General features: G+C 38.7%; 1 long non-coding RNA gene across 1 annotated transcript; it reads left to right on the plus strand.

Moving 5' to 3' along the window:
* The first annotated feature begins 339 nt into the window (after positions 1–339).
* LOC116694886 (uncharacterized) lies at positions 340–20,406 on the plus strand. The gene is made up of 3 exons (XR_004333302.1): positions 340–352; positions 17,046–17,049; positions 20,120–20,406. It is a non-coding gene; the product is annotated as an uncharacterized LOC116694886 (long non-coding RNA).
* Positions 20,407–24,374: the final 3,968 nt, after the last annotated feature.

Genomic DNA, 24,374 nt, shown 5'->3' on the forward strand with positions numbered 1-24,374 from the left:
CAGGCCTGCTTGATTCTTTCGAGGATTGATTGTAAAAATTTAAAAAAAAATACATATGTTAACGGCATTTCCTCTCTAATTAGCACATGTTGGGACCGATTGGGGGATTGCTGAAAAATGACACAGGTTGATATACTGGTAAGAGAAAACACGTTTAACCATGTATCAGTTAATTTAAATAGCTCACGTTACTGTATTGTCTGAACAGTTAACATCATATAATATTTTATGTGACGTTTTTTATTCAAATTCCTTCCCTAGACTATTTTGCAGCGACACTGTTGCTGCTCCCAAGATGAAAACGTATTTCATCATTTCATTATTCAATAAACCATTCACATTACTGTATGTTGTAATGCATTGAAATCCAATGTCAAGTGCATGCACACTTAAATGCCCTAAGTTGATATTGAATTTGGGATATTTATATTGACATGCAGTGATTAATCTATGGCCCAGTGTCACTGATGATAGCGTCACCTGTAGCTGTGGTGTAATTTGTTTTTGAGGCTTTAAAAAAGAAGAAGAAATTACTTTCTAAATACATGAAGACTTGTCTTTGTTCACCACAGCATTGGACAAAGTACACTAATGAACAGTTTTTATTGGAACATAGACCTCAACAACTGTGATCCGAAACAATATTGACAGTGTTTCTGTCAAGGCACATTGTCGTTAAATACAATATAGTAGAATAGTATTGCACTTACATTAAGTTAGTTAAGCTTGTGAGCGAGACCTCAAAATTGAATGATGGAAATTAAAGCAGCAGATGCTCCTTTAATGAGACCTTCCCTGCCTGATAAAGACTTTCTTTTGAAAATATGAATAGTCAAGCCTGAGCCAAAATAACCCTGATGACACCACTGACCCCTTGATGACATTAAGGTTATTTTCTCAGACTTAAGAATTCTCCTTTTAGAGCCAAAAGGAAATAAAACCTTTCTTTTCACAGCCTGCATAGTAGTCCGTCTGATGAGTAACGTTAACTCTATGGGTTCTATCTTGCACAAGGTTCCGCCGCGCAAAGTCTGACACAAGTGTCCTTGCTAGTTTAAAGCCTTTGCAGTCAATGTCCCATCCAGGGCCCACCTTGTTTAAATAGCAAATGCACCCGTGGTCATCTTTGCACCCACAGGCGTGTTGGTCTTACAGGGAGGTGTGTTCAGGTGCATTCTTGGCGTATTGCTATCTTGCGGCAGCAGAAAGTGATCGCGTCAATGACTGACAAAAACCTGGTCTAAAGTCAATAACGCAGCATTTCATTGTTATTTTAACAGCGCAAATGTTTTAGGCTCGCGCACACCTCGTGCAAACTATGCTTGTTACACACCCACAGGTACACACAGCAGACCACAAACATGCAAAACATTAAAAATAAAAAAAAATTTAAATGTGAAATAGTTTTGTTGGCACAGCGCTTAAATAGGGCCCTAAGGGTTAACATACTCATATTCTGCTCATATTTTAATGTTCATAATTGAATTCATAGGTTGTACCAGAATAGGTTTATGTGTTTTAATTTTCAGAAACCACCATTGTTGTACTGCACATTGCTGCAGCTCCTCTTTTCACCCTGTGTGTTGGAGCTCTCAGTTTTAGCTACAGAGTGAGACATCTCACTTCTGTTCCATCTTTGCTGGGAGTCTCACATGAGCAGTACCTAGGTAAGGACTACTAGCCAGTCAGAAGCAGAGTATTAGGGCGTGCCCTGACACTACCTAGGTAAGGACTACTAGCCAGTCAGAAGCAGAGCATGAGGGCGTGCCATGACAGTAGCTAGGTAAGGACTACTAGCCAGTCAGAAGCAGAGTATGAGGGCGTGCCACACTAGCAGCTAGGCGAGCATTATAACGTGTGTTACAAAGTGAAGCACGTTTGTCTCTGAAGTAAAGACTGGACTACAACACAGTTGTTTGGAGCAGTTGGTGAACAGTGTTTTCTGTTGGAGATGGTAAGTCCCTTTAGGGTGGACTTTGTAACCCTTTAACATGCACAAAAAAGATATATAACACAATTAAGGAAATGGAAAAAATCCAAAAAGCATAATATGAACACTTTAAACCGGTGAAGTGCCCTTTCAAAATGCCATTTTATGACTCAAAATCTTATAATTTTATAAGGTTAAACTGTCCAGATACTGCAATAACTGACAACAGTTGTAAATTGGGTGAATGGACCTTTTTAGAGGTTTGTATGCATTCCTTGACTCTGAGCTGATAAATGCATGACTGATGCATGCCGTTATTACATATTTTATTTCATAAAAAAAGGAAGACGTCCACTATTTACTGGTGCACCTCTTTCAAATGTGCAAAGTTTGACACGGAAGTTCACATGTGATTTCCTCACATGTAATTAATAGAAATATCAGGGAACTTACACTCACATTATGCACAGCTTGGGCTCAATTGTGCTTTCTAAACAAGACTGTCAAGTAGCCAGTGCCTGAGGTCGTGTACTCATGAATAAAGAAAGAAAATGTAAACGCTGCTTTCAGCATTCAGCAAGCTTTCCCTTCTCACTTCGGTAGAAGACAAAATATACATTTCAAAGGATTGAAAACAGGTTGTGCGAGTTCAATAATGCCATTGAAAACTTGTCTAAGAATAATAAAGCAGGTGCTTCCTGTTCAATACATCTGTGATATTGCCCCAGACTTCATATGCTCAAAATAATGGTTCATCCGCATATCAGTGCTCCATCTGTCTCTGCAGCCGTTACACGCACGCATTCATGCACGCACGCACGCATACACGCACGCATGCACGCATGCACGCCATTAGTGTTGCAGTGTGCAGCTAAACAAATCCTATCCAGACAAGTTTTTGGAGCAGCTTAACTTGTTGACAAAAATATAAGAATTCTGTTTTTTTCTCTTTAAATCCTAAATCAAAGTGCCAGATAACGTGTGCAAACGTGTTCAGAAGTGCATAATTTTGCTCACATCAGTCAAAGATATTTAATTCAGCTGAGGCTTCTCATCTTTTACCATGAAATATGGTTAGGAAAGTCTTCAAATCACCAGGGCAGCTTAATCAGAAACCATGGTGACACTTTATAATAAGGGTACATGAATTATTATGAATTAATTCATGACTTCATACATGAAAAAGCATGAATTCCTTTATGTACCACTTCATGAACTATCAGCAAGGATTAATAGTAATATTAAAGGGATTAATAGTATCTCATGCATGACTTAATGCAGGAACAACATATTAATAAATGCATAAATTAAGGTATTTGAATCCTGATTTCTGATTTATTAATGATGTTCATGTCACAGCAGAGTACATATAATCTAAAGAATTGTATTGTTGTAGTCATAACTGACTAATCATTACTGCATCATGTTTGTGTCCCTTCAAATAAAGTGCTGACCTGGCCCATCTTTAACATTAATAAATAAGATAAATAAGATAAATTCAGTTTTCAATCAGACACTTTAACTACAGCATTACCAATGAAGAAGACACAAATCACAATTAATCAGAATCAGATGATTCAAAATACCTTAATTGATGCATGCATGAGATACCATTAATCATTGAAAAAGCATGAATTCATTGTTCATAATTTACATACATGTAGTATGTCAAGTCATGCATGAATTCATGATAATTCATGTACCCTTATTAGAAAATCATATAAAGGATCTTATTAACACACTGAAAACACTGATTCCATATGTGGCTGGTTTCTTCTGTTTATTGTTCAGTTGGTAAAAATGAATATGACCAATTGAGTACATCAGTGAAATTAATAAGAAAAAAACAGCTTCTTCTGAAGTTCGGAGACTATTTTAAAATTCCTCAACAAAACAAATTAACCAAATGTTGATTCAGCTCCTTTATGCTGTCAGAGGTTTCATGGTGCACTCTGAAGAATTTGCATGTGAACTCTTGTGCAGTATGTGTTTTGTCGCTTTTTAAAATCAGGATGTGTAAAATGTAAAGCCTGAACAATCACAAACACAAGCGATTAATTACTTGACATGCAGGTCATGTCACTCTTATATTTCCCTTATAAACGCACTGGGCCAGAGTCATTATATCGCAATATATCTCCCGGAGGAACGTGTCTCAATGTCTCTTTAGATCTTTGTATCTTCACCTTTTTCACACTCTATATGTGTAGACAGATGTAGGCCTTCATACAGGTGGCAAGTGTCAGCTGCATGCTCAATTTCAATTCATAATGCAAGAAAAACAACTCTGCATGGACATCTTTGAACACATATACATTAAAATGGCAAGGATTTAATGTATATGTGTTCTCTTCTCTCTCAGGATTTTCTCTGCCGTTTTTTAGATTGATGAAGCTCAAAAATGCCTGATTTTGCAGGAGCTTTTGCAAAAAAATTGTAATAAAAGTTTCAATGTCTTTTGTATTTAGCGTTTTTTTGGTATACTTCTTTAAAAAAAAAAAGGGAGAATATAATTACTCTGAGCTGAGTTTTCCTAGTAACCTTACCAAAAAGGCTCAAGTTGCTGAAAATGTTGGTATAATAGGATAATGGCTGGTGGATTTAAGAAAAAAAATACTTTATTGAATGAATCAAATTTGAACATGTCTGTCAGTGACTTGTTGATCTTTACATTGTTAGTTAATTTCCTATCCTGGCCTGGGACACATTCATACGGTTTAATAAAGGACTTATTGGACTTTATCAAACCTCATGAATGTATCTTGAATTATCTTTGCCCTTACAATAACTGGGATAGCTGTCCACAATTTAGGTCATCCTTTATGTGTCATCTGCGGTTTTTCCGGCATCCACCGTGTGCGATTATTGTGAGATGTTTGAGTCCCACACATCTCGTCTTCATATCAGAAACAAGGAAATGAATTGGCCAGTGGCTCTCAGAGTGCACGTGGGACTGCTGGGATTGTCGCAAGTAATAAAAATGTGAGAGGGGGCCCCGGTTGTCAATCAGTATCGTCCAGTCACGCAGGCACCTGATTGGTCCAGGCCCGTAAGCAACCACATACCCTGCTTAACGCTAATTACGCATCTGATCATACTGTAGACGTCAAGATCTGACAATCTCAAACCTGTTCTATGGCAATGTTGGTAACCACTTAGATATAGACTGAAATATCTTAACAGTTAAAAGGATTGCTTGCTTCTCGTGCCAACAGCAGTTTAACATTTTTTCAAAATGTTATTGCTATGAAATTTGTTTCAGGAATTCATGTCTCCTGAGGGAACTGAGCTATCCGGGCGCCCCAAACAGGTATTTTTTGAGTACTCCACAGCTTTCCCAGTCTTTTGTTTCCATTAAAAAACGTTTGGCAACATACAACCACAAGGGATTACATCACCTACAGTCATATAATATAAAAAAATGTATAATATAATATCTTAACACAGTTAACATAGTTTGTCTACAGTTTGCTACATCTACAAGTGCATGTTAATACTCTACCAGTCAAAGCAAAAGCCATATATCCCCTTGTGGGACTAATAAAATGATATTATTATTATTATTATTTCTTATTATATCAACAACATTTGCCATCCAAGCAAAGTCTTTTTCAGGCACGTCCCTGCTTATTTCAACGAGACAATGCTAAGCCACATTCTTCACTTGTTACAACAGCGTGGCTTCATAGTAAAAGAGCGCGGGTACCAGACTGGCCTGCCTGTGGTCCAGACCTGTCTCCCATTGAAACTGTGTGACGCATTATGAAGGTCGAAATACGACAACCCCAGACTGTTGAGCAGCTGAAGTCGGACATCAAGCAAGAATGGGAAATAATTCCACCTACAAAGCAATAATAAATATCCTCAGTTCCCAAATGCTTATTGATTTTTGTTAAAAGAATAGGAGATGTAACACAGTGGTTAACATGCCCCTGTCCCAGCATTTTTGGAGCGTCTTGCAGGCATCAAATTCAAAATTTGTGAATATTTGCCAAAAAACATAAAATGTATTAGTTTGAACATTAAATATCTTGTCTTTGTAGTGTATTGAATAAATTCTAGGTTATTTTTTATTATCGTGTGGCCTACTTTGTGCACTTGTTTGGGGGCAAAGTAGGGGTGCAGGTGGTGCCTTTAAGGTGATGGTTCTGATTACAAAATCAGTCAGGAAAAGGCGTGTTTTGAAATATAAATAGCTGTATAAAAACTGTGTGGGCTAAAACTTAAGCCTAAGTCTTCTTTACAATAGTGCCCAACATTTACAATCAGGGAAGCAAACTCATTAAAACGTGCAATAATTAAGATGAGAGTATATGATGGAATAGTAGCATTAAAATGGGCCAGAGTCCACTAAATTTGGGCTGTTATCACCCCCCAAGTATTTTTTTCACTCCAAACATTTCATAAAACTTCTGATCTTTGAGATAATAAACAAGGCCCTCCCACTGTTGGGTTTGTCCATTATGGGCTACTGTAGAAACGTAGATATGAAGGGCTCATTCTAAGCTAACAGAAACACAATGATTCTTAGTTTCAGGTGATTATACTGTACACTAATTAAAACATAGCATCATAATATAAATATTTTATTACATTTCTGCCAATAGATCCCCTTAAATCCTACACATGCAGGCAGCATGGCTGTAGACTCTTACATGGGAGGCGTAGCGTGAGCAACAGCAGCTTCAGTCCTTTGTCTGTGTATACACAGGATACGTTCAGGCACAGCTTTGAGTGTAGGTCACCCACGTTTTGGCAGCAAACACACTATTACTGTACGAAGGATAGAAAAAAGTGCAAACAATGCGCTTCTGGTTGCATTTTTGCTTGTGTAGCATAAGTAAAATGCAAGCCATTAAATGTAGACAAATGGGTTAATTAAAATAGGAGCCATTAGACGACTGAAAAATGTGTCTAAAACCTTTCCTGTGTACGATGTTAGTTTTGTAACAGCACTGTTGTCATTACTGCAGAGGTTGGGAGGGGTAGGGGAGGCTGCAGGAGAAAGTAGGACAGTCAGATTTGTAGTAAAGTAGTAATTGTCATGCTCAGCTTCAACTCAGACAGCAAGTTGGTCTCTAGAAACCCTCCATGATATGGAATTGATTTCCCAGAGAGAAAGATAATTACTCTCACTTGCCCAGTGTAGGAAATGTGCAATAGCCTGTTAGTCCCAGTCGCTGTGGCAGCATGTCTTTTTTTTATGTTTGCTGTCAAAGTAACCAGCTTCTTTGCCTTAACACTGCAAAATAGATGCAGATGTTAGGCGCTGCTACCCACTTTTCTTCCAAATAAAAGCAAAATGTTCTGCTGGGGTACTGACAATGCTTTGATGAGCAGTCCCTCCAGAATTTCGCGACATCGTGATCGCATCAATTTAGGCAAATTCCACCAATCACTGTGAATTTGGTGTGACTCGCAATTTTACCACAAATTTGACCAATAATCAGAGTTTCCCGTGACTTTAACCAATCCCAGCAGCCATGCGCCAGACTTTGAGTTAATATGTGACGCTGAGAGCCAATGACCAAGTGGGAGTGAGAATGGGTCAAATTCATTTCCTTGTTTCTGATATGAAGAGACGTGTGTGACTCGAACATCTCACATTTACCAACAAAAAGTAGAGCAAAACAACGGTGGAAAATATCTCCTGCCAACCTGTACGCATTTTACCATCAAGGTACTCTGTAATAATGTTTTTTCACTATAAAGCCGCTGAAAATTGTTGTTGTTTCAATCGAGCTACACTCGTTATTGTAAGTGCAATGAATGCAAGTCCAATAAGTCCTTCATCAAACCGTCGAATGTGTCCCAGGCCAACAACGTAAAGCCAAAAGCCACCGACACATATGTTCAAATGTCATTCATTCAAGAAATTATTATTTTTTGTCTTAAATCCACCACTCTTTAATAAAGAACTTTACAAAAAAATTCACAACTTTTTTTTGTTACTTTCACTGTCTTCTGCAACTTCATTGTAACAAACATACAAAAGCAACTTTAAGCGCAATTTTCTACAAAAGCTCCCATGGAATCAGTCATGTTGGGCTGCAACAATCAATAAAAAAAAAGGCTGAGCAATCCTGGGGAGACTGCCCTTGTGTATTCTTTCATTTGTTATGGTGCACATTCACCAACGTTTTTTTGTCAGTCATCTCATCTCATATGCTGTGTCTCTATGATCCTATCCTGTCCTATTCATCGTAGCCTACTTGTGGACATTGTGCCGTCATCACGTGCTGTAGTAGGGGGGCACACCTTGATAATCCCGTATAAGGGCCCAGTGTTGGCTCGTTACGCCACTGAGTACGATCGTAATTAAAGATGCGGTCGGGTGATGGATGATGCTGAGCGTTGGATGCTATTTATGCAGCATCATATGTGCAAGCTGATGTCTGCTACATTTCCTGTGATACTGTGAGATAGAAGTCAGTAAATTATGTATGTCCAGTTAACCTTGGTCAGTCTGATGAGGCGCTCCAGATTGAAGATGCTACCTTGTTGATATGAGAGGCTACGTTTCCCTTTTCCTGTTATATATGAAAAAGTAGCAACAGGTTACGAGAGATAAGAATGAAGATGTGCAAATTAGTTGCGAGTCAGGTCAGGAGATGTTGCGGGTTACTTGCCTCTCCCTCCAGGCCACCTTCATCACCACATGTAGAGGTTTTTTTGTAATATTCAAACACGTCCATCAGATAGTTCATCACACATCCAGAGAGTTTTCTTGTAGAGTGTTAAATTCGCAGATTGAAGGGTGCACTAATTGTTTTTTGTGTGGGTTCAATAGTTTTGTGCTATTTTTCCATTTTTAGTGGTCATCCATTCTCTAAATAATCAACTAAAAAGACATCAAAACATACAGAACAACAAAAGAAGAGGAAGTTGTTGATTGTCTGCTGATCCAACAAACCCTTACTGTGATTGTTGCATCATTCAATTTGTGATTTCCTCATTATTATTGCTGTAGTCTAAAATGCAATCCAAACTGTAATTACGTCTTATAGTTTGTGTCCGCATAGGCTTTTTATGGCTAGAATGGCCCCGCTTCCCAGCATTGGACGCTCGGTGGGCATGCTACCAGCAGAGTCAATGTATCTTCAATGACACCTGAGAGAACAGGCTACAACCTCCTACAACCGCAATGGCTGCACTCGATTGGTCTGTTCTCGGATTTTAAAACAGACCACATCGCTCTGCGTCTGCTCTATAACTAAGACTACTATACTTGCATACTATACTAGGCATAACCTCCGGCTGTCAACACACTCTAAAGTATATGACGTAACAGTATACTTCTGCACATACAGGGACTGTGGACATGTTGCTACACATGGACATATGTACTATTTGTTGGAAAATCTAGAAAATACAAGCTGTCAACTGTATGTTGTATTTGTATGAGGGGGATTTTAAGTGTGCTCCCCACCGAATCAAAAAATTATAATGTTGTAATAATGGTTTGCCTAATAGTTTATATGATAATAACTTTAACTTCAAGACAAGTGTTCCTAGCTGAACTAATCAACGTTGACTTTTGCTCCCCAACGCGTTGGAAATTCTATTTGTCTCTGCAGCACTCCAAATTACCTGAGACAACTCTAGAGTGCTTTGAGTTAGTAATAATGACATATGTCTAATTGTCAAAATCAAAGGGTGTTCAGTAGCTTGTAACCATCCATCACTGAGCAATCTATTTTTGACAGCAGTTTGACAACAGTTTGACAACAGTTTGTACAAATTGCAACATGGCACCACAAACTAACTGTAACCAAAGTAACTATCTTAGTAGATTCTGTGGATTTTATTCTGTTTGTCATTCTTTTACATTGTATGTGGATAACAGTGGCTGTGTGTATGCATTTAAAGCTATAGTGTGTAGTTTCTGTATCCCCCATGAGGAATTCTCATTAATGACAAAACTGTCGGCTCATGTTGGACTCTTCACAAGAGACTGATGCGCTCACACCCACACACACACATGGTGGATGCAGGAAAAACCATACAGGATGACCTAAATTGAGGACAGCTACGCTTGTTATTGTAAGTACAATGATAAAATGAAGTCCAATAAGTCCTTTATCAAACCATATGAATGTGTCCCAGCCCAGGACAGGAAACTAACTAACAATGTAAAAATATACAAGCCACTGACACACACTCTAATGTGTTTCACCTGTCCGTCAGCCCTCATGTCACCTGTCATTTCCTTTTGTATTAAGTCTCAATGCTTTCTTTGCCTGTTGTCTGAACGTTGTCATTCTCTGCAATTCTCCTGTGCTTTTTTTCATTTATTAAAATTAAAAATGTCTGTCTCCTGGTCTCCCATCTGCATTTTGGAACCCTGGGCCCCGTTTCAGTAAGGAGGTTTACCAAACTCTGAGTCTAACCATGAACTCTGAGTTGATTTACCCTGAGATGGAAACTCGGTTTCCATAACAGTTGATTTAAGTTGGTTTAATCAACTAGGTTGACTCAGAGTTAAGTGCGTGCACCACCACAATAATAACTGGTTGGTGGAAATACACATCCACATTTACAGCGAGTTTGAACGTATATTTAGTTAAAAAAGCAACACAGCAAATGCTGCGTGGGAGAAAATAAATGCGTAAGTTCCAATGTCATAAGTATAATATTACTGGTGAAATGGTATTGAACCTATCATGTATTTCATTTAAATGCAATCCTGTGAGCAAAAAAGTACTTGGTAGCCTACTGAGGCGGAAAGCCACTCATTAACACAATTATGGATGGTTATTATAATGTTTCACCAAATGACTATGATATCTTGTTAAATAGTTAATAAATACTTTGTAAACCATCTATAAACATTATTTAGATAGATAGGTAATACTTTGTCAGTGGTTACAAGTTGGTTTGTAAACAGTGTCTGGATGGTTATTATAAAGTTGCAACAGTGTATATATATATATATATATATATATATATATATATATATATATATATATATATATAAACATTTTTTAATTAAGGACAACAAATGTCAAATCCTTGCTTCACCAAGCACTTATTAACCAATAACTAACTATGAAAAACATTAGCAACTTTACAGTAGCCATCCAGCTAATGTTTATAGATGGTTTAAAAGTATTTATTAACTATTTAACAAGGTATTATCGTCATCTGTTGCAACTTTATAATAACCACCCAGACACTGTTTATAGACAGTTTACAAGTGTTAGGTATATCTGGTCCATCTATCATTGTAACGTTACAGATGGAGTAAAAACTGTTTCTTAAAGGATTACAAACATTTTTAAATCTTTAATCGATAGGGGAGAGCCGGGACAGTTGAAACACTTTTTAAGTAAACGTAATTTACAAAGCGGTCGTATTGCACTGAGAGCTGATATTTTGTCACCAACCACTTACACCTGTCATCTGTCAAATACAACTGCATTTTCAGCTTTGAAAAAAACGTTCAGGAGTTATTGCAGCAAAAGTGAGACGTGCGTAATGTTTCATCTGTCCCTCCTGGAGGGGACGAATGAAACATACGGTTTAAGCCATATAAACTTCACACAACTTTAATATTTTACTGTATATCATGGATGGTACTTCCAAAAGGTGTTATTTTAGATAGATTGTTGCAGGGCTATATGTCTTTGTCTGTTAACAACTAATTGCCGTCTTCCTGAAGTGCGTATGAAGCCGTTATTAAAATATACTGCACTGTTGATGATTGTGCTATTTTTATAGCTATAACAGTAGGTTTTCCCATTTATATCATGTTTCTATTGTGGAAAATGTCGTTTCACGTCAGGTTTTTACATGGGTTGGACCACTGGACATCCAAATAACGCCCCCCAACCCGTCAGTCTCCATAGGATAACATGGGAAAACTCGACCCCCCCTACCTGGTGGGCTCAAATATATTTTCATCTTTCTAAAACTGCTTTTTCCATGTCTCGCCTCCATAAATAATTGTATGAACACAGATATTTGTGCATTTACTTAAAATCCATGGAGTTACAGCCGGGTCGGGGACAGTTGAAAAAGCTGTTTCAACCGTCCCGACATAGACATATGACGTTACAGCCTGTTTTGCTTCTCATGTAAACAAGCATGCAATATGAAAGTCTTGGATTGTGGAGAACACGAAATGGTCTACTGAATAAGCATGTAGTCAAACCTTTAAATGAAAAACACTAATTAATAATTGAAAAAATGTGACCGCTAATGAAGTTTACTTTTGACCATTAAAACTCATTTATCGGCTGTAACTCTGTGATAAAAGGAAATAACAGGGAGATATTTGGCTGATAGAAGGAGATTAACATGCTCTATGTTCAGACCTAAGGAAGTATCATTGCACTTGGAGAAAACTGGAATGTTTCATCTGTCTCGCGTTTCAATCGTCCCGGCTCTCCCCTACCTAATATAGTGTATGAGGGATTTAATGTGTGTAACAATAAACTGTTGATTTACAGCACTACTAATATTTCATTAATTGTAATTTAATTAAACAGTAAAATTATGCTTTGCTAACAGTTAAATAACAATTGAATAAAGATGAATTAACTATCAATAAACCATTTATTAATTATGGGTATTGTAAAGTGTTACAAAACAACAAGCATTGGAGATGAATTAGCAATGCAGCTTTAATAACTGAGAAGAAGAATGATTTATGACTGGTAATAGATCAAAAGTCTTATGATAATCCACATGAATGAGCAACCACCTTTTTGCTGTTGAAAATCTGACAGAGGATCATCTTTACATTGTGATTACAAGGGGAAAAAAACACGACTTGACTGTGGTTGTGTTGTGAGACCAAAAGAAAGGAGTGAAAGAAAAGATCTGGAGTTCCATCCTCCTACGTGTTGTGATGAATGGTAGCTAGGTAGCTAAAGCTGAGGTCATCCATCATGAGCTATCGTGTTAATTAATGTTGTAGGAGGGGAGCCAACACGGCCTGTTCCACATCAGCAAAAAGAAAAGCTGCTGCTTTACCTTCAGCTCCTCAGAAAATGTAGTACTTTGCTATGAGAATCACTCAGATCAGGATGCATGAGATACACGGGAGAGACACAGACTGATAAACACACACACACACCACACACACACACACACACACACACACACACACACACACAAACGAACCAGCTGGGCACTACTCTCTTTCTGTCTGTGTCACAGTAGCTAGAAGCAAAGGTGTAGGCTGCCATGTAAAAGCATCACCCATAAACCTCACTCTGATCAGCCTGAAATGTGACTGATTTTAATAAAGAGTTTTCATTATAATAGTATATGATTTATGTTGGTGGTCTTTTCGAACACTCTGCCATTGTAAGTCATCCCAAAGGGAAAACCTGCAAATAAAAACAGCATGCCATGATCGTCAGCATGAAGTGATGTTCATTCATGAAAAGCAGCCTGGGAACATGTCCGCTCTTCAGAATGCCAACCAATAAAAAAGGCTCATGACAAATGGGAGAAGTAAAGATTTGTATTTATTGGGTGTGTTTTGGGACTGTGGGAGAGAAATGCATTTCTACTTGCTATTCTAATAGTCTTGCATTGCCCAAGGTCTTGCTACACCACACATACATTCTGGGATAGGAGAAAAAATAGGAGCATTTGCACCTTACAAAAGAAACATGATATATAATATGAACTGCTCCCACAATATAGTAACGTGAATGGTTTTCTTCATCCACATCAGTCCTTTCACAATCAGTGCCAAAATGTACCAGTGAATATGGTTATGCTGTAAACATATCCTTTGTTAGTTAGTTTGGTAAAGTCTAAGTATGTAGCTTGCTGGTCTTTTGTTTCCCAAAGCGACGAGAGAGAGAGAGAGAGAGAGAGCGGAAGAAGAGGAACATCCGGCGGTGCCTGATGTGAGGCAGTTATCCTGAAAATATACTCTCATTGATCCTGACTAATGTTTAAATGATACAGCCCTGGGCATCGAAGACTCAAAATGGGGATAGGGCACGTTACATTTTTGCGCTCAAGTAAAAAAAAGGTTCCTGGATTTTTGGTCTTATATGTTACTTTCTAATAATACCTTAAAAGGAATACACATTTTGGCAATTACTCTTATTCGCTTTCTTGCCTAGAGTTACATAAAAGGAGTAATACTACTTTAATTCCGGTCTGTTTAATACCACGTCAAAGCCAGCAGTGGGTTAGCTCAGCTTAACACAAGGAATGGGAAAAAGCTTGCCTTGGTCCGTCAAAAAGTAACAAAATCCACCTTTTGGCTCCTCTGAAGCTCACTAATTAACACATTATATCTTGTTTGTGTAAGTTCTACAAACTAAAAAGTGTAAAAATCACAATACGGGAGGTTGTTAGCTGCAGAACAGCCGGCTAACTAACAAGCCACACAGCTCATATGCCTATTTATCAGACAGATATAAATGTTATCAATCCTCTCATCTTACTCTAGACAATAAGGTAACCCAAATTAATAATTTTAAACAATTTAAAAACAATTTTTTACATTTACAGTCTAGTGTCCAGCCTTCAATAGGAGACTTCTAATATTCTTTTTGATTTATTTTTCTTCAAGCTTATGAAGATATTTCCTATTTGTATGTGAGACTGATTACTGTCCGATCTGCATACCCTACCCTTTTAATTGCCCATCAAATCTTTTTAGATGGTCGCCTGGGTAGCTCACCTTGTATCACACGCCCATATACTGAGGCTCACACCTCAACGCTGGGGCTGCGGGTTTAACTCCATCCCCCCCCCCCCCCCCCCCCCCCCCCCCCCCCCCCCCCCCCCCCCCCCCCCTATATAAATAAAGGCCTAAAATTCCCCCCAAAAAGTCTTTTATGGAAATAACAAATGTAGCTAAGCGTAAATTCTTTCAGGAAGACTGAACTTTTAATCAATTCACTCTTAAATTAATTCAGCTGTTATCCTAATAAATGTACAATTTATCATGCTGTGTATAACTATCACATATCTGCAACTAGTCTCTCCTGATTGAAATGTCTCTCAGTGTAAATCCTTTCACCACCACCTGTGTCTAGATTCCATTGAGGGATTATGATGGTTCTCTACCCCTATACGTATATACAAGATATTTATAAAGCGATGTCTAATCGCCAAAGACTTTGTACATTTTATTGAGTTTTACAATAAACCTTATTTGCAAATCTGCAAACATCTCCTGATGTAAATCTATTTATCTTTTTTTGACATAATACTTTGTTTAATTTCAAATGATAGTGACATTTTGTGAAACACTTAGATGGAATACCACTCGGTAAATAATGAAGCTACTGCTTGCAGCTTATTAACTTCGTCAATTTCAGCGCAAAACAGTCTGACACGCCTCTTCAGGGGACTAGCAGCAGGTCCTGAGTGTATTGATTGATTCCACTGGGAGAAGTCAACATGAACACAGATTTAGCCCCATTGTCACCAAAGTAGATAGACCGATTCTTCACAATCCATAGCCTGGAAATCCAGACCCAAATCCCAAAGATTAAGTAATGAAAGTCGCCCATCTCGAGGGGTGGCACCAAGCGTGCATTTGAAAATCTCACTGCACGCAATTGGATAAGACGACAACCAATCACAACAACACACAAGGTGACGAATCCAGAGCCCCGAACGCGTAGCTACCAGCGGAGCAAACTGGCAGATTAGACTGTCGTCATCTGTTCAGTTTGCCTCTGCCAGAGTAACTCGCTGAGCAAATCCAAATTGTGTTCTCGCAAAAACTCTGGATTTCCAGGGTACACAATCCACATATCTCCTGAACATTATGACGGTAAAATGACATTATGGAAACTAAATGACTTAGTTTGAGAACTGTTTCTGTCTCAGGACCAAATTCTCACGAGATCGGACAACACAGATAAGCTCACATCAACATTCACAAACGCCCTGACAAAACTAATGTACGTAATGCTAAAGATGGCTTTTAGCTGTATAGACTGCAAACGTTAGCAACAGAAAATATTTATTAATATATTGTCAAAATATTAACAATATAGTCTTTTCATTCAACGTTCACTACACTTCAAAACAATGCCACGCCCATTTAGGAGACAGGAAGTTTCATACCATTATCACATTGATTTACTGTTGGGGGTTTTTGGTATTACTAATAGGTCTACACTAACACACACTCCTAAAAATATGCTGGCTACGAGACCTATGGCAAAAGGGCAGTTTAGAATCTTAAAGAATTTTGTCCATTTGACAAAATGGACGTTTTCCACTGTGAAGAGGGCAGATAAGACCCCACTCTGTCAGGGTGATAGGTTAAATGTCTGAAATGTATGATGAGAAACGCAAAGGTGTGTCTTAAAGTCGGAACCCTGTGATTATCGATAAGTGGACGCAAAAGGGCATCTGGCTAGAGCCCTGTCAAAAACGGGTCAGTGTTGTTCACGTTGACATATCTGAAAGCATTAAGACACAGTAGGTTCTACCTAAAGGTTATACAATTCAAACTGCAGGGCTCTGCTGAAAGGAAACCACATTATATGAAAATAGATGCCCTCTCCACTTTAAATAATTAAAACCAACACAACACTATTACACAAGTTCTTTCATCTCACCAAACTTCAACTTTATTACAGTTCATTAGTCATCACAGTTTCAACCCGCATGCCCTTTGGATGAACAAGAAGTCCACATCTATGAGACAGCTGTGACAAATGACTTAATACATGTCTTGTCCCTGTCTTTGCATTTTTTTGTCAAATCACTAAATGCATCTTTCCTACTGTGTTCTGATCCTAAACAATATATCCTCCTGTCTCGGTGAAATTTCACTTCCATTATTCATTTACAATCACCCATACTCTGCTGGTAGACTTTTTCCTCTTTTTTTATTACATCTGTCTCTGAGAGACCCAGAGTCAAAGTCAGCATAGGGCCAGATATCAAGAAGGCAAATTATCAGCTGCCATCATCTCTCCTAGGGCATTATAAATATGGCATTTATCACAGAAGCGATCCACAAACCTCACTTTAATATATTCTCATTTGACAGCAGGCAAAGTGATAAATCTCTCCTTGGACCGTTTAAGACGAGGTAACTTGGAGAAGCAACAACCAGAAATGAATAATTCATACAGTGACAAACTGGTGCACCAATTACCCAGCACATTTACAGCACAGTTGTATTCTGTCTTGCTTGCAGTTAAACGTGGTTTTGATTGGGGAGATGGATTTGAGATCAAAGTAAGTTTTTACAAGATGGAGATACTGCGTCGTCATGGATTTTATTTCCTACATACATTCTTTACAGCATTTGTTACACACGGTGGTGTTTTTTCAGTAAAGCAATACACTGCACATATTACAAGCAGGTTGTGGTGTACTTAACATATAGAAGAAGCACCAGATTAGCATCCAGTTACCAGCAAGTGCAGCAACGCTGGTAATCTTGAGACATTGTGAGTCTGTGTGTGTGTGTGTGTGTGTGTGTGTGTGTGTGTCTCTGTTTGTCGTCATAACAAAAGGTGTTCCTGGAGACAGCTACTGTAGCGGTTTTGAGTACCTTACCAGGTCTGTATGTCTGCGGCCAGATTTTGTAGCATTGCTACTGTGCATCGTTCAGTCACAAAACTTTCCAGGTGTTTAGTTGAGGTAAAAATGAAGACCCCACCCCACCCCAGCCTACACACACACACACACACACACACTTTACAACCCTGTCCAAATTTTGCGCAGAGTCTGGTGCAATCCCTTTGCATGATGGTGTCAAGTTTATTTTTAAGGGTAACAAGTGGCAGTAGCTCAGCCTGTAGGGAGTTAAGTTGTGAATAGGTGGGTCGTTGGTTCAAGTCCGGCAAGGAAAGTCTGGACTACAACAGAGCTGTTTGTGAACAGGGTTTTCTGTTGGAGGTGGTACTCCCTTTGCAAACCTATAACATGCACACAGATAAATATATATATATATATATATATATATATATAAAAACACAATAAAGGAAAGGGACAAAAAGCACAATATAAGCACATTAAGATAATAGCATAGGCCTACATGTACCTTGAGGTATTTTTAATGATTCCTCCTTACTAAATAGGACTTATATGAGCATTTAGTAATTAGGCCTTATTGGCACAATAACATTATTAGTCAGTGTTTGCCTTCCAATATAAACCATATGCATACAAAAATGATTCATATAAGTGTTTTCTGATCCACCTCTATGGTTAAGGTATGGTTACGTTAACAACTAAAACACTTGATAAGGTTGAAGAACGAGTGACACCGCCAAGACTAAGGCTGTCACAATATTAAAACATGGCATTTTTGTGGTAAATACATATTATACTAAGCTTTTTTTCCCCAAATTAATAATAAAAAAGTTTACCGCATGAACAACTAACTCAGTTCTGTGCACTGAACTGCCACAAAACCTCCAACTCTCTACACCCACAGAAACAGCAGCAACGTTAGCCCATCTCGTTCACATCCTCCGCCCACCATCATCGCCCACTTAAGAGATTAAAATAAATTCACAATCAATATTTCTCTAGTACTTATGTGACACTCCAATGCAATTTTGTTACTTAACTTAGATGCACTACCAATGACATTTACTGTACAGAAGAAAAATTCACAGTTTGTTACATAGCAAACAAGTTAATAGAAAATGACTTACATGTGTACGCGATGTTGCAATCACAAAGCTCTCCATCCTATTGTCTGTCTGCTTTGACAAGCACAGTGATAGTACTGTATATAGTGCTTATTGGCCATCAATAAGTAAATTACTCTTTGAAATTACTTTGAGTCCACAAAATAGTGTATAGGCTGTCATAATTTTCGAATTTTACACGTATTGATATTGTATGGATATCGCAATAACACACTTTGTCAATATTGTGCAACCCTAATAGCCATCTCAAAAGTAAAAACTTGGTTTAAGGTTTGTGAAAAGTGCTGGTTTTTTAGAAACCAATGCTAAATGTTGCAAGGAGGCAGGACACAAACTGTGTCCACAATGTCTCACCGTCAACCTAACTGTCCTCCCAGACCTGATCATTGAAGGATTTTGCGTGTTAATCTTTTGGGGGACTGACAGCGCATGATTATCTGATCAACACTAGTAGATTTTTTCATTAAAAAATACCCAAAACTTTCAGCAGCCCACTTCAGCTGTAAACACAGTGATTTAGTAATTTCTGCCCCGGCACATGCACATATTTGCTCTAAGGAAAGTGAATATTGCATAAAAAAGCAAAATTGCAAAACAGTGTTTGCCAGAGAGGACAATTAAAACAGACATCAAGTCTACACCGTCTTCAGTGAAACCCTAGTCAGCACCGTGGACAGCGGTCCCTGAACCACACAGCTGCTGCAGCATGGTATAGCACATAGCAGGGTTGTTCTTAACAGATGTTAACACTGCTGTTGAGAAAATCAAATGTGAAAATGTTTAAACTGTAAAGTTAAACTGTAAAGTTTAAACCAGTATTAAAAAAACAGGAATTATAATATTTTACATGTGTGGGAAACCAGCTGGTTTGGGCATGTGACCTGTTGCCAATTAGGAAGTGACAAAAAGCTTACCAGTTCCAATCATTAGTCCCTTACCTCTTACAGAGTGCACCGTGTTGTATGGATTCCCCTGTCGTGCAGGTATGCAATGTTTGGCTGCGGTAAGTTGGGCAGCAATCACAAGGTTGACTTATGATTTTGGTCCCACTAGGGTGATAGCTCTCCTTCACAGAGGGAACTGGAGCTAATTGACCGTAATGCAGCTGTTTTAGCTGTATGTGTTAGCAATTAATTAATGTGTCGGCCACATGTTATCCTTCTGTCTTGCTGATGCCACTGCACGTCGTGCGTTACCTTTATAGTGTAGTTCTTCAACCTATAGTTTCTCTAAAATGAAGTTTCTTTGGATGTTTCAGTTTATCACTGGCGGACTACTGAGCTGCTGTGGCTGCATAGGAAAATACTGCTTTGGAAATCCCCTCCTCCCGCATTAACTGCTAAAGGAGTTTGTGTCCTTGCAAAGTAGGCTCATATTTTACTTTTTACTAATTTTACTAATTATTTGCAAGACACGGCAGGGGACCAGTCCAGTCACTGTTTTCTACAGTTATTTTACCTTTTAGTTTTTGTTTAGTTGCTTTGGTCAAGGTATTTCTCTGCTGTTATAATGGTGGTCGGTTGAGAGATTGTTAAGAGAAGTTTTAACTCGTTGCTCTCCTCGCTCCGTGTATCAACAGTTTTGATCCTGTACAAGGCTGGGTTTGTGGCGACACACTGCCTCCTAGTGGTGAGACTGCACCGGGTGACACTTGAATGTACAGTACGTAGCCTCAACACTGTATTTATAGTGACTTGCTGAATATTGTATGGGGACTTGCAGGATATTTTGTAGTGACTTGCATGATATTTTGTAGTGATTTCTATGATATTTTGTAGTGACTTGCATGATATTTTGTAGTGATTTCTATGATATTTTGTAGTGACTTTTGCATGACATGCCATGGCCAATTGTGTAAACAAGTGTGTAGTGCGTGTCCTTGTGTTGTTGGGCCGGCTGTCTCCTCTTTGTCTTCCACAGTCACCTCCCTGGGTGGTGTTTGCGTGCTGACCCAACCTTATTTTGAGGAGAGTAAGACCAAGTTCCCTGCCATCTAATTTATTATTTTAACTTATCTATCCCCGCTATTTTTGTTGAGATTCTTTTAAACTTTGTAATAAAACCAAACCTGTTTTTTGCACAATATTTGCCTCCTGTTAATTGTTCCCGTCCGGGGAGAATCAGAGTAGGTCACACAAAACACTACGTAACCTATCAAAGGTTTAAAGGCTGACCCTCAACAGGAGGTGGTGTAGTAAAGTCTAAGGGCTCTATGTCCTATGACACTACACATGCTTTTTTTTTTTACTTTTTATGCCAAGCTTGTTTTGGTAGCATAGAAAACCAATAAAAGGAAGGAGAATATTGCATGTTTGTGTCTAACTGACAGGAAATTGAGAGGGCATTTTTAAAAATTAACTATAACAACTCACACCGGTAGTGGAAGAAATACTCAGATCCTTTAATTCAAGTAGTAGGGGTGTCAATAACATCACGATAATATCAAGTTATCCTCCCCTCCCCCCTCACCAAAAGCAGGCCACGCTGGATTGAGTTTGCCATATCATGCTTTCAGACTATTTTATGAGCATACAGTAACTTTGAACGTATTATGGGGAATATTCTAGACAGTATTGTTTTGGATTGGTGCAATAATAATATAACATTTATACAAAGCAATTATATTTGTCTGCTCTTTTGTTGATGTCATTGCAAACATTAAAAAATATCCATTTTTAAGTATATTTAGAAAAGATGAAAAATGTGCAGTTGGACAATCCTGTGTTAAATGCAATTAATTATTTAATCCAGGTGCCCTGGATATTCACCTTATTGAACGTGCTCCCCATGTACAAAGGCTCAGTCCGGACTACAGCGGCCCGGGTTCGATCCCAACCTGTGGCCCCCGTCTGCATGTCATTCCCCTCTCTCTCCCACTTTCCAGTCTTCAGCTGTGCTATCAAATAAAGGCCCCAAATACTCAAAAAATAATCTAAAAAAAGTAATAAGTAGCAATAAAAAATATTAAAATAACTACTATTTCAGAAAGAGGGCTGTTAGCTCAATCAGGAGAGACTTATTATCATGAGGTTTATTGTACAAATGCATAATGAAATCTACAGGGTCTTTGGGAGATTAGACTTCATTGTTGTAGTGCTAATAATGTTTTTTTTAAATAGGGGTAGCAAACTATTTATTTTTCTCTCTATACTGTATTCTTCTTGCTGAAAACTGCTGATAGAAATTTCAATTTCCTTGCGGGAGTCATCCAAAAAGGATTAATAAAGAGAAGTCTATGTGCCAGAACCGGAGCCGGGCAAGCATGCAACAGAAGCAGGTTCAGTAGCCAGATGGCACCCTCTGCTCAACAAAAGGTTGAAAGCACTCTGAATTGCCGTTCTTTAAACCAAGAGTGCCATCTAGTTGAACTCAACTAATGGTTAATGAATCTTCAGTTGGACATCATTTCGGTAAATAATCTTAGCTGGCTTGCTATTTTTGTGTTGTTCTTCTTGCTTAATTTATATTAGTTAAATAATGTAATCATGACGAACGCATGTGCACAGCTGTCCACTGCTGTCCACCCGCTGCTGTGGAAGACGTCCTGCCTTGTCCCGGTCCCCAAGGAGTCGACTCCATCAGGCCTCAAGGACTACTGCCCAGTGGCTCTCACATCCCATTTGATGAAGGTGCTGGAGAGGCTGGTCTTGGCCTACCTGAGGCCGCAGGTGAGTTCTTCTCTGGACCCTCTACAGTTTGCTTACCAGCCTCGTCTGGGAGTGGACGACGCTGTCATCTATCTTCTTCAGCGAGCTCATTTGCACCTGGATGGCGGTGAGAATCACATTTTTTGATTTCTCCAGTGCATTCAACACCATCCAGCCAGTACTTGGTGAGAAGCTGCGGGTGATGGGTGTCGGTGCGTCCATAGTCTCCTGGATCACTGACTACCTGACAGACAGACCACGGTTTGTCTGCCTGGACCGTGTTTTGTCTGATGTGGTGGTGAGTGGTACGGGGGCCCCACAGGGGACTGGGCTGTCTCCTTTTCTATTCACCTTATACACCACAGACTTCCAGTACAACTCAGAGTAATGTCACCTACAGAAGTTTTCTGATGACTCTGCAGTTGTTGGGTGAATAAGGGATGGACAGGAGGGAGAGTACAGGGCACTGGTGGATGACTTTGTGGAGTGGTCTGGTAAGAATCACCTGCTGCTGAACGTTGATAAGACCAGAGAGATGCTGATCGAATTCAGGAGGAAGGGAACGGCTCCGCATTCCCTTTGCATACTGGGAAGGGACGTGGACATGGTGGAGGAGTACAGATACCTAGGTGTCAACATCGACAGCAGGCTGAACTGGAAGGTCTGCTGTTTACAAGAAGGGGATGAGCAGAATCTGTTTCCTGAGGAAGCTGAGATCCTTCAATGTGTGCAGCAGAATGTTGGAGATCTTCTACCAGTCGGTTGTGGCCAGCGCTCTGTTCTCCTCCGCCATCTGCTGGGGGGGGCAGCAGCATCAGAGCCAGCAACACAAACAGACTGAACAAACTGATCAGGAAGGCTGGCTCCGTGATCGGCTGCAAACTGGACACGTTTGAAGCTGTGGTGGAGATGAGGTCACTGAACAAACTGTTATCTATCATGGATAACCCTGACCACCCTCTCCACCCCCCTACACTGGTCCAACAGAGGAGCAGCTTCTCTAAGAGGCTCCGACAGCTTCGATGCCGCACACACCGCTACAGAAAATCATTCATACCACAGGCAATAAAACTCTTTAACATGTCATCACTGGGTGCTAGATGAGACTTTTAGACACCACAATACTGCACTAAGGTCAACCTGCACAATTGGTTCATTCACATTTTAGCATACATTTAGCATATTATTTAAGCAGCTGCACATTTTGTTTTTCCATCCTGTATATATTTAAATTTTTGTTCTTATAGTTTCTTCTTATATTTTATTCCTATTATTATTATTATTATTTCATGTATAGTGTATGTATGTGTATTTTTTACTAGTATCTCATTTACATTTATATTCTGTGTTGTGTGACTAATTTATGTGTGCTGCTGTAACACCGTAATTTCCCATTTTTTGGGATCAATAAATATCTATCTATCTATCTATCTATCTATCTATATTTACTACAGGGGTCATCATTATTATTCATATCATTATTAAATCACTAGCTAACTTACTTTTAAATTTGCAGAAACTATAGACCAACACAACAACAGGCTTAAATGAACTGACTACATAAGTTATACAACTTACAGTTCTCAAAGACGCACACATACAATCTCAATTTATCATCCTCCAGACAGCTAGTCTCTTTTTCTTTTCTCCCACCTTTTTCCCCGTGTGGCGTGGGCGCCTGATAGACGACCTTTTGTACAAAACCAAAGTAACGAACCAATTTTGTAAAACTAAAAAGTCACCCCAAAAAATAAATAGTAAAATAAAGTAAATATATCTGAAAAATCTATCTAACATGTTGAATGGATACAAAACGGACTCAAGGTGTTAGTATTGTATACTGACTGTATGGTTCCTAGGCTTATAAACTAAGTCTATTTGGGATGGGCTATTATTCAGTTTGAAATAGATAGATGGAATTGAAGAAGATAGATAAAAAAAATGTGAGTGTAGGTAGGTGGATATAAATATGTAAATATGTATAAATGATGAAGCATCAAATTGCTTTGTTTAACTAAAGGACAAAAATAGAAAAAGAGGGTAGGACTAGAAAACTTTTTTGTGATCTTCCTACTTCTTTTTGAACATGTGAATTGCTTTTTGAATCACTTACAATAATTATGGAAGAATGTGCTGAAATGTGCGTCTCCTTATTTGTCTGTTACTATTTTGGTGTTTTTTCTTATT

Source organism: Etheostoma spectabile, chromosome 2 (assembly GCF_008692095.1).
Source record: "Etheostoma spectabile isolate EspeVRDwgs_2016 chromosome 2, UIUC_Espe_1.0, whole genome shotgun sequence".
NCBI lineage: Eukaryota > Metazoa > Chordata > Actinopteri > Perciformes > Percidae > Etheostoma > Etheostoma spectabile.